General features: G+C 36.9%; 1 long non-coding RNA gene across 1 annotated transcript; it reads right to left on the bottom strand.

The window, feature by feature from the left end:
- Positions 1 to 639: 639 nt before the first annotated feature.
- LOC139121120 (uncharacterized) lies at positions 640 to 7,205 on the bottom strand. Its single transcript, XR_011549260.1, has 3 exons — positions 7,094 to 7,205; positions 2,807 to 3,483; positions 640 to 785 (listed from the first exon to the last, which is right to left on the bottom strand). It is a non-coding gene; the product is annotated as an uncharacterized lncRNA (long non-coding RNA).
- Positions 7,206 to 8,073: the final 868 nt, after the last annotated feature.

Genomic DNA, 8,073 nt, shown 5'->3' with positions numbered 1-8,073 from the left:
TCTTTCTGTTAGACTTGCTTCAATTCAGTCTGTGTTCACATAAATATCACAACACAATAGATACAAGGAATGAACTTCAGCAGACTGTCAAGCTAGTGATAGGCTGGATTGTCAGGTTAATGCCTTGGCCCACAGATTTGTGAACCTTGCATGGTTTTGGTTGCTATAAATAATTCATAATGATGTCAGACTTATAAATATGCATGAAGGGCAGGCAGAATTTCCCTGGCAGTTTGTGGAAGGACTGTGTTGCATTATTCTCTATTACCGGTACACAGTCACTGATTACAGAAGTTTTATTTCTAGAAACAATAACATTTTGATTCTTGTTTATCAAACCTCAGCTACAAATCAAGATTACTTCTTGTGATAAACTGATTGACTCTGAAGTCTGAAGTCCTTGTCAATCATTTGCTAAGGTAGTATATGCTTATGTCAATAGACACCCAGACTGCTTGTACCATTGAGGACATTTGGAAGGTACACCAGTCACTTGGCCAGCCAGTAACTGCTGCTTAGAAAAGTCATGCAACTGGGGGCCAGTCTACCTTTCTGTGTAAAGGTAGTGATAAACACTCATAGATAAGATATAATGAAAGAACCTGATACAGATAAAACAAAACTAAAGAAGAAAACGACAAAAGCTGAGTATCTGTAAAAGAAAGTTTGCTTCACTTCTTACTTGTTGATTCCAATTGTCTCCAAGAAGTTTTTGGTGAAGTCTACTTTGTGATGAACACTGAAATTGTACACAGAATCTTCAGGAAGAGTAGTATAGCCATATCCTAATGTAAAACAGCATCAAATGAAATTAAATCATCAAATTTTGAGGGTACACAAATTCAAAAGTGTTAATAACCTTGTGAAAAATTTAGAAGGAATACTGTTTATCTTTAACCATTTGAATGCCTTTTTGATGTTGAACTTTTTGATCAATGATTGTTTTGTACAGCAATTGAATGTGATTTCTTGAAGAAACTCCACGAAATATATGTAACAAACACTCAATAAAACACAAATTCATTGACTGGTGGTATATTTAATAAGTTAGTTTGACTAGTGTACTTGTACGATTATTATGACTCTCCTGGATCCTGTATTGCAGCATGTTGGCATGAATAGTCTAGCAGTACATCTGTATATGCCACGGAATTATATGCTTAGCTATAAATAGGTGCACGTGTTACAACAATGCTTATATTGGTCATCTCATTTGAAAGTTAGTAAGCTTTACAGTATGATAAATTGTCTAAATGAAAATTATTTCAACACAGAATAGGTCATCTGATCTTAAATCATCTAGCCCTAAGACACAGTGCACAGGATTTTAATATGGAATAGCATACTATTGTTTGCAAATGAACTATAGCATACTATTGTTTGCAAATGAACTATAGTATACTATTGTTTGCAAATGAACTATAGCATACTATGTTTGCAAATGAACTATAGCATACTATTGTTTGCAAATGAGCTATAGCATACTATTGTTTGCAAATGAACTACAGCATACTATTGTTTGCAAATGAACTATAGCATACTATTGTTTGCAAATGAGCTACAGCATACTATTGTTTGCAAATGAACTATAGCATACTATTGTTTGAAATGAACTATAGCATACTATTGTTTGCAATGAACTATAGCATACTATTGTTTGCAAATGAACTACAGCATACTATTGTTTGCAAATGAACTACAGCATACTATTGTTTGCAAATGAACTATAGCATACTATTGTTTGCAAATGAACTATAGCATACCATTGTTTGCAAATGAACTGTAGCATACTATTGTTTGCAAATGAACTATAGCATACTATTGTTTGCAAAGGAACTATCTAGCATACCATTGTTTGCAAAGGAACTATCTAGCATACCATTGTTTGCAAAGGAACTATCTAGCATACCATTGTTTGCAAAGGAACTATCTAGCATACCATTGTTTGCAAAGGAACTATCTAGCATACCATTGTTTGCAAAGGAACTATCTAGCATACCATTGTTTGAAAAGGAACTATCTAGCATACCATTGTTTGCAAAGGAACTATCTAGCATACTATTGTTGCAAATGAACTATCTAGCATACTATTGTTTGCAAAGGAACTATCTAGCATACCATTGTTTGCAAATGAACTATCTAGCATACCATTGTTTGCAAAGGAACTATCTAGCATACCATTGTTTGCAAAGGAACTATCTAGCATACTATGTTTGCAAAGGAAACTATCTAGCATACCATTGTTTGCAAAGGAACTATCTAGCATACCATTGTTTGCAAAGGAACTATCTAGCATACCATTGTTTGCAAATGAACTATCTAGCATACTATTGTTTGCAAAGGAACTATCTAGCATACTATTGTTTGCAAATGAACTATCTAGCATACCATTGTTTGCAAAGGAACTATCTAGCATACTATTGTTTGCAAAGGAACTATCTAGCATACCATTGTTTGCAAAGGAACTATCTAGCATACTATTGTTTGCAAAGGAACTATCTAGCATACTATTGTTTGCAAAGGAACTATCTAGCATACTATTGTTTGCAAAGGAACTATCTAGCATACTATTGTTTGCAAAGGAACTATCTAGCATACCATTGTTTGCAAAGGAACTATCTAGCATACTATTGTTTGCAAAGGAACTATCTAGCATACTATTGTTTGCAAAGGAACTATCTAGCATACTATTGTTTGCAAAGGAACTATCTAGCATACTATTGTTTGCAAAGGAACTATCTAGCATACTATTGTTTGCAAAGGAACTATCTAGCATCATAAACAGATAATGTTTTTATACCATTACCTGGATAATTGAGTACAAGAATCCTTGCTCCAGTTGGTAGAAGATCTTCAACAATTCAGTAAAATCTTTATGAGATCCAGGAATTCCAGGTAAACACAAGATAACAGGGCCAGCTGGATTTCCAATGTCAGCATAGATAACATTGAATGATGCATTGTGTGAATTTACACAGGCTGTTTTCAAAGGAAGAGACTTTGTAACTTGTTGGCAATTGGTTGCATTTCCAGTGCACATCCATCGTCTTGCTCCATCTGCATTTAATGCCATTTTGAAATTGCTTTCCAAATGCATGTGACCAGATCTAAGCCATGGTGCCAACTTTGAGTGATGTTGATAACATTTTTGAGCAGATGAGCAACTGGTAACACCAACGCTTGATTGGCAATCTTCAAAAGCTCTGCATCTTTGTCTACATCTATACCTAGAGACTGATGCAGTTCTCAGGTTGATTTGTTTCCAGATACGATTTTCATTTATAGCATTCTCTGGGAAGGGATAGTAACTGAATGTAACTTTCCTTGCAGCTGTACTGATGTGGTTTTTGGTAAATCCATTGATCCTATAGTTGCTGAATAACAATTTACATGGTAGTTCGCTAATGACCATAGATTGCAAAGTAACCATGATGTTATGATGGATTGTGTTGATCACTGAAGAGAGTCAGGAAATGGCTACAACTGAATGAAATAAAAAACAATTATCATTTTCTTTCCTGAGAAAGAACAACTTCTCATATTCATGTTGATTTTTATATGTACTTTATGTATAGTATGGCACTGGTGTTGTTATGAAGACTGAAGAATACTGAGGTACTTGAGGGTAGCTCAAACCCCCAGGGACTCCCAGTTGGCTCAAAATGCACTCTGGGACAGGTCCCAGTTGGCCTCCAGGACCAGTCCCAGTTGACTCAAAATGTACTTCAGGGATCAGTCCCAGTTGGCCTCCATGACTGGTCCCAGTTCAACTCCAGGACTGGCCCTAGAGATGTCATAAAACCATAATACAAGTGACCTTATGGCCGATACAGCTCTGCTGTAGATCATAACATAGAGAATAATGTAGAGAATAACTGTTAGAGACTCATGTATTGATGAAGGGGGTGGAAATCGTTGATAGCTCACTTCAGGATGGCCTTACAAAAAATGTCAAAAATAGCTGAAAAAATACACAATTGAAGATTTCGTCATAATTTGAACACATCACATAAAGATAATCCTTGTCAACCTAAGCTATGAGACAAATAATTTTTGAGAAACAAATTTTTTGACCAAAAAGGGCAAAATTGCCCAAAAAATACAAAATTGCAGATTTCATTATGGCTTTTAGTTTATATAGGAACTTGTATACCAAATACCAAAGCTATCAGACGAGCAGTTTATAAGAAACAAATCTTTTGACCAAAAATGCAAAAATTGCCCCAAAATACAAAATTGCAGATTTCATCAAATTTCAATATATGGCTTTTAGTTTATACGTGGAAACCTGTATACCAAATATCAAAGCTCCGTACTCTTTGAGAAACAAATTTTTTTACCAAAAATCATAAAAATTGCCCTAAAAAAACAAAATTGTAGATTTCATCAAACCTTGAATATATCACATCTTGATCATCCCTATGAACCTGTATACCAAATATCAGAGCTGTCAGACGAGCAGTTTTGTTGAAATAAATTTTTGACCATAAGTGACAAAATTGCCTTAAAAATACAAATTGCATATTCCTGCACAATTTGAACAAATCTAAAATAGGTCATCTCCAAGGACCTATATCCCAAATATCAAAGCTTTCTGACTTGCAGTTTTGAAGATTTTTAAAGATTTTTGACCAAAAGTGACAAAAATTGCCTTAAAATACAAATATGCAAATTTCACCATGAGTTGAACAAACCTACCTGGGGTCACCCCAAGTGAACTGAATATCAAATTTAGAAGGCAATTGTTGACGGACGACAGATGATGGACAACAACAGAAAATCAGCCTATTTGATAAGCTCAGCATCGCTGACAGCAGAGCTTAAAAAAGAGGAATAATTGAAAACACTATATACTTGAGGTAGGTGTGGGAATTCCATTACAAAAACTTTTATTAACAACTAAGTCATGATGTCTGGCCTGAGAACAATATTGGACAGGTCAGATATAGGGTGCTGGCTGTGATGACCGGCTGAATTTGTATTCCAGCATGCTTTGGAAATAAGGAAGAGAAAATGTAGTGCTATCAAAATCAATAACGAGCTTAAAGTTGGCGTCATACTCATCCTCATCCTCAGCCTAAGGGGTCACGCGAAAGATGAGGATGAGGATGACACTACAGTGTCAGCTTCACTAGCATCAGGTCCAATTATTTCCGACTGCATCTGGTAGAATGATAAATGTAAAAACGACTGTAAAAATGTGTTCCAAGTTTCATATCGTTCTAAATATTAATCAAAACACCGTGGCATGTGTATTTCATAACATTTAGCAACCTCTCCTCTTAATATCCATTTCTCACAGTTTAGTTACAACACAACTTTCTTCATCCCTAAGTTTGAATGCTATATGTTTAATACATTGACTTTTCAGGCCTTAAGTCATAGTTATACAAGTTCATTGTTTTATACATTCTCTAAATAATTAGGGCTTTCAAAGTGCCTCTCATGCATGGTAGCATTTTTACACGTTTCTGACCACAGATGTTTTTGCATCAATTTTCAGAAAATTTTATCACCAGAGATGACAGGACACCAACAAACACACCCACGGATCATGGACTGAAAATTATGAACACTACCAAAAAACTAGTCTTTATGAGATAATTTTCCAATAAAATATTGCCTGCCAACCAGGTTTACGATTCAAAAGAAAGTTGTGGCTTGATTTTTTTACAAAGACAACTTTTTGGATTTCTCCCCCAAAATCTTGCAAGTCCCCAGAGAAAGGGCCCACCCCTTAGACGACCTATACTCTGCTATCGATATTTTCTGGTAACGAGACTTGATTATCCGATATCGTAGTTATATGTACAATGTAATACACTGTCCTCATGCTTCCAAAACTCTGATTTTCCAACCCAGTGCCGTGATCTTCAGATGCTCAGTGTTTGCCTGGTATGTGAGTCGGACGGTGAAAGCCTCCATGGCCTGACTGCGGAGGTTATATCTCCATGGTCTGACCTACATACCCAGGCAAAAGCTCGAGCTACAGCACTGCAGCTATCGCCAGGGTAGAAGAGTTCACGTGCAAACCTGGCGACTGTGCTGCACTTATAATCGTGTCTAACCCGCACATATAGCTGCAGTCACTCAAAATTCAGGGGGTTACTGTAACGCACGTACATATCAGTGTCCAGAAGTTGGCGTGAAGTACATTCACTCAAATCGCTACACTTTTGGAGTTGGACCAGTACACTCAGTGTGACAGCTTTCGGATGACCTCAGTTTTCGGACTTTATATGACATGCTGTTCGTTGTACTCACTTCGTTCCGTATTGATAGCGTTTTACAAGTCATGCTACCGCACATTAATTCAGGTGACGCTGCTGTCCCGTTTTGGATAGTTTTTTTTTCGGTAGAAGCTATTTCGGGCGCTACAAACTTGGCGAAGTTAGCCACACCGTACGATACAAGGTGTCGAACGCAACACACAGAGACAGCCCGTGTCCGATATCTAAGCGCTATACACGTCGAAATATAGTTGAGTCGTCCATGGATTAAACGTAACTAATTATCACGAAATATTTCCATATAGTTTTCTAAACACATCGAAATTGAAAATCGGGGTTCGAAGTTTCAAAATATCAGTATTTAGCCCCTATAATCATATTCCAAATACGACGTCCGATTATTGCGATAGCAGTCCGATTACTACGCACTCAAGAGGGTCAAAATTTGGCAACTTTGACCCCTAAATGCCCCTTCTGTCGGTGTTAACAGTTTGAAGTTAAACACAATAAACTTCCGTAAGGTATGATCACTGTCCCTTGGTGGGCTATTAAGCTCTGGGACTATTCGCCCCACGAGTGTACAGAAGCGAGAAAAAACCAACTGGGTTGATTCGGCTTCTGTACACTCGTCTATGGGGCGAATAGTCCCAGAGCCTAATAGCCCACCAAGGGACTGTGGTATGATAATAAGATTTCGTAGTGCTCGTCATTTATGAAACGGCTTTGTGCGAAATTCACTACCCTGTCCGAAACTGTCACACTGAGTGTATCCGATCTGGTCAATGTGACATCAAAGAGCCACGCTACTGCAGAAAAAAAAATGGCAGCCAGATTTAGTGAAGATCAAGCGTAGTTTACATTACCTACTATATTTCCCTATATTCGCAAGGTTCCAATTTACTAAGTGGTTGGACATTGTACTTTTCAGTAATGTGGATGTACGACCACAAATGATTTGCAGACGACCAAAGTACGTGTTAAGATTCATTAGTCCCCAATTCGTATCAAGTTAACTTTACATCATGAGCACTGAAAAGCATCATAAGCACTGAAAAAATCACTTGTATCTAAAATTTGTTAATACCAGTAAAAGTTTGACCTGATGTAATACAGAAAGCCTGAGAAGCATCTATATGAAATTTTTTTCATCGGTTGACGAACATACATTCTACTAATTCTACGTTCACTATCAGTGGTGAACGCATGAGGGCGTCTGCACCAGCAGACAAGACCTCCGAAACTGCTGTAGGCAGAAATTATGTGGTGGTGATGATGGAATTCTAAATGAAATGATTGAGATCGGTTCAGCTATTTTAATGCCAGCTCTACTCAAGATGTTTTGAGTTGTGAGTTATTTCCAACTTTGTGGGCCAAAGGGTATAAATAGTGCCGTGGAAACCCCACAACCTATCCGCATTAAGATGACCCCCCTCAAATTACAGAGGTATATTACTATCTGTTGTTGTATAGGAAAACTTTTTACCATTATTCTGAAGAACCGAGCAAACAGTTTTATTCAAGTTTAAAATTTGCCCAGTTACGATCAAATTGGTTTCTCAAAAAGGATGTCGTACATCCTACCACATTTTCGTTTTAAGTATTTGATTAATTTAATTATTGGTCGAGTCAAGTGAAATTTCAAGTGATGATAATTTTCTTGAAAAATTGTGTACTTCATATAACAGATTTGTTTTGGGAGTTAGCAAACGCACTCCTCTTGCAGCAATTAGAGGAGAGATTCACCATAACACTCTGAGTCCTTCTTTTACGTATGATGCAAACCAATCCAGTGCTTGTCCCTTAATGCCAAAACGAGTCTCTAGCCTTTTTAAAAGAATGTCAT

The sequence above is a fragment of the Ptychodera flava genome, chromosome 1 (genome assembly GCF_041260155.1).
Source record: "Ptychodera flava strain L36383 chromosome 1, AS_Pfla_20210202, whole genome shotgun sequence".
Lineage (NCBI taxonomy): Eukaryota > Metazoa > Hemichordata > Enteropneusta > Ptychoderidae > Ptychodera > Ptychodera flava.
Note: the sequence above shows the minus strand (reverse complement) of the source record. Positions and strands in the feature narration are given on the sequence as shown.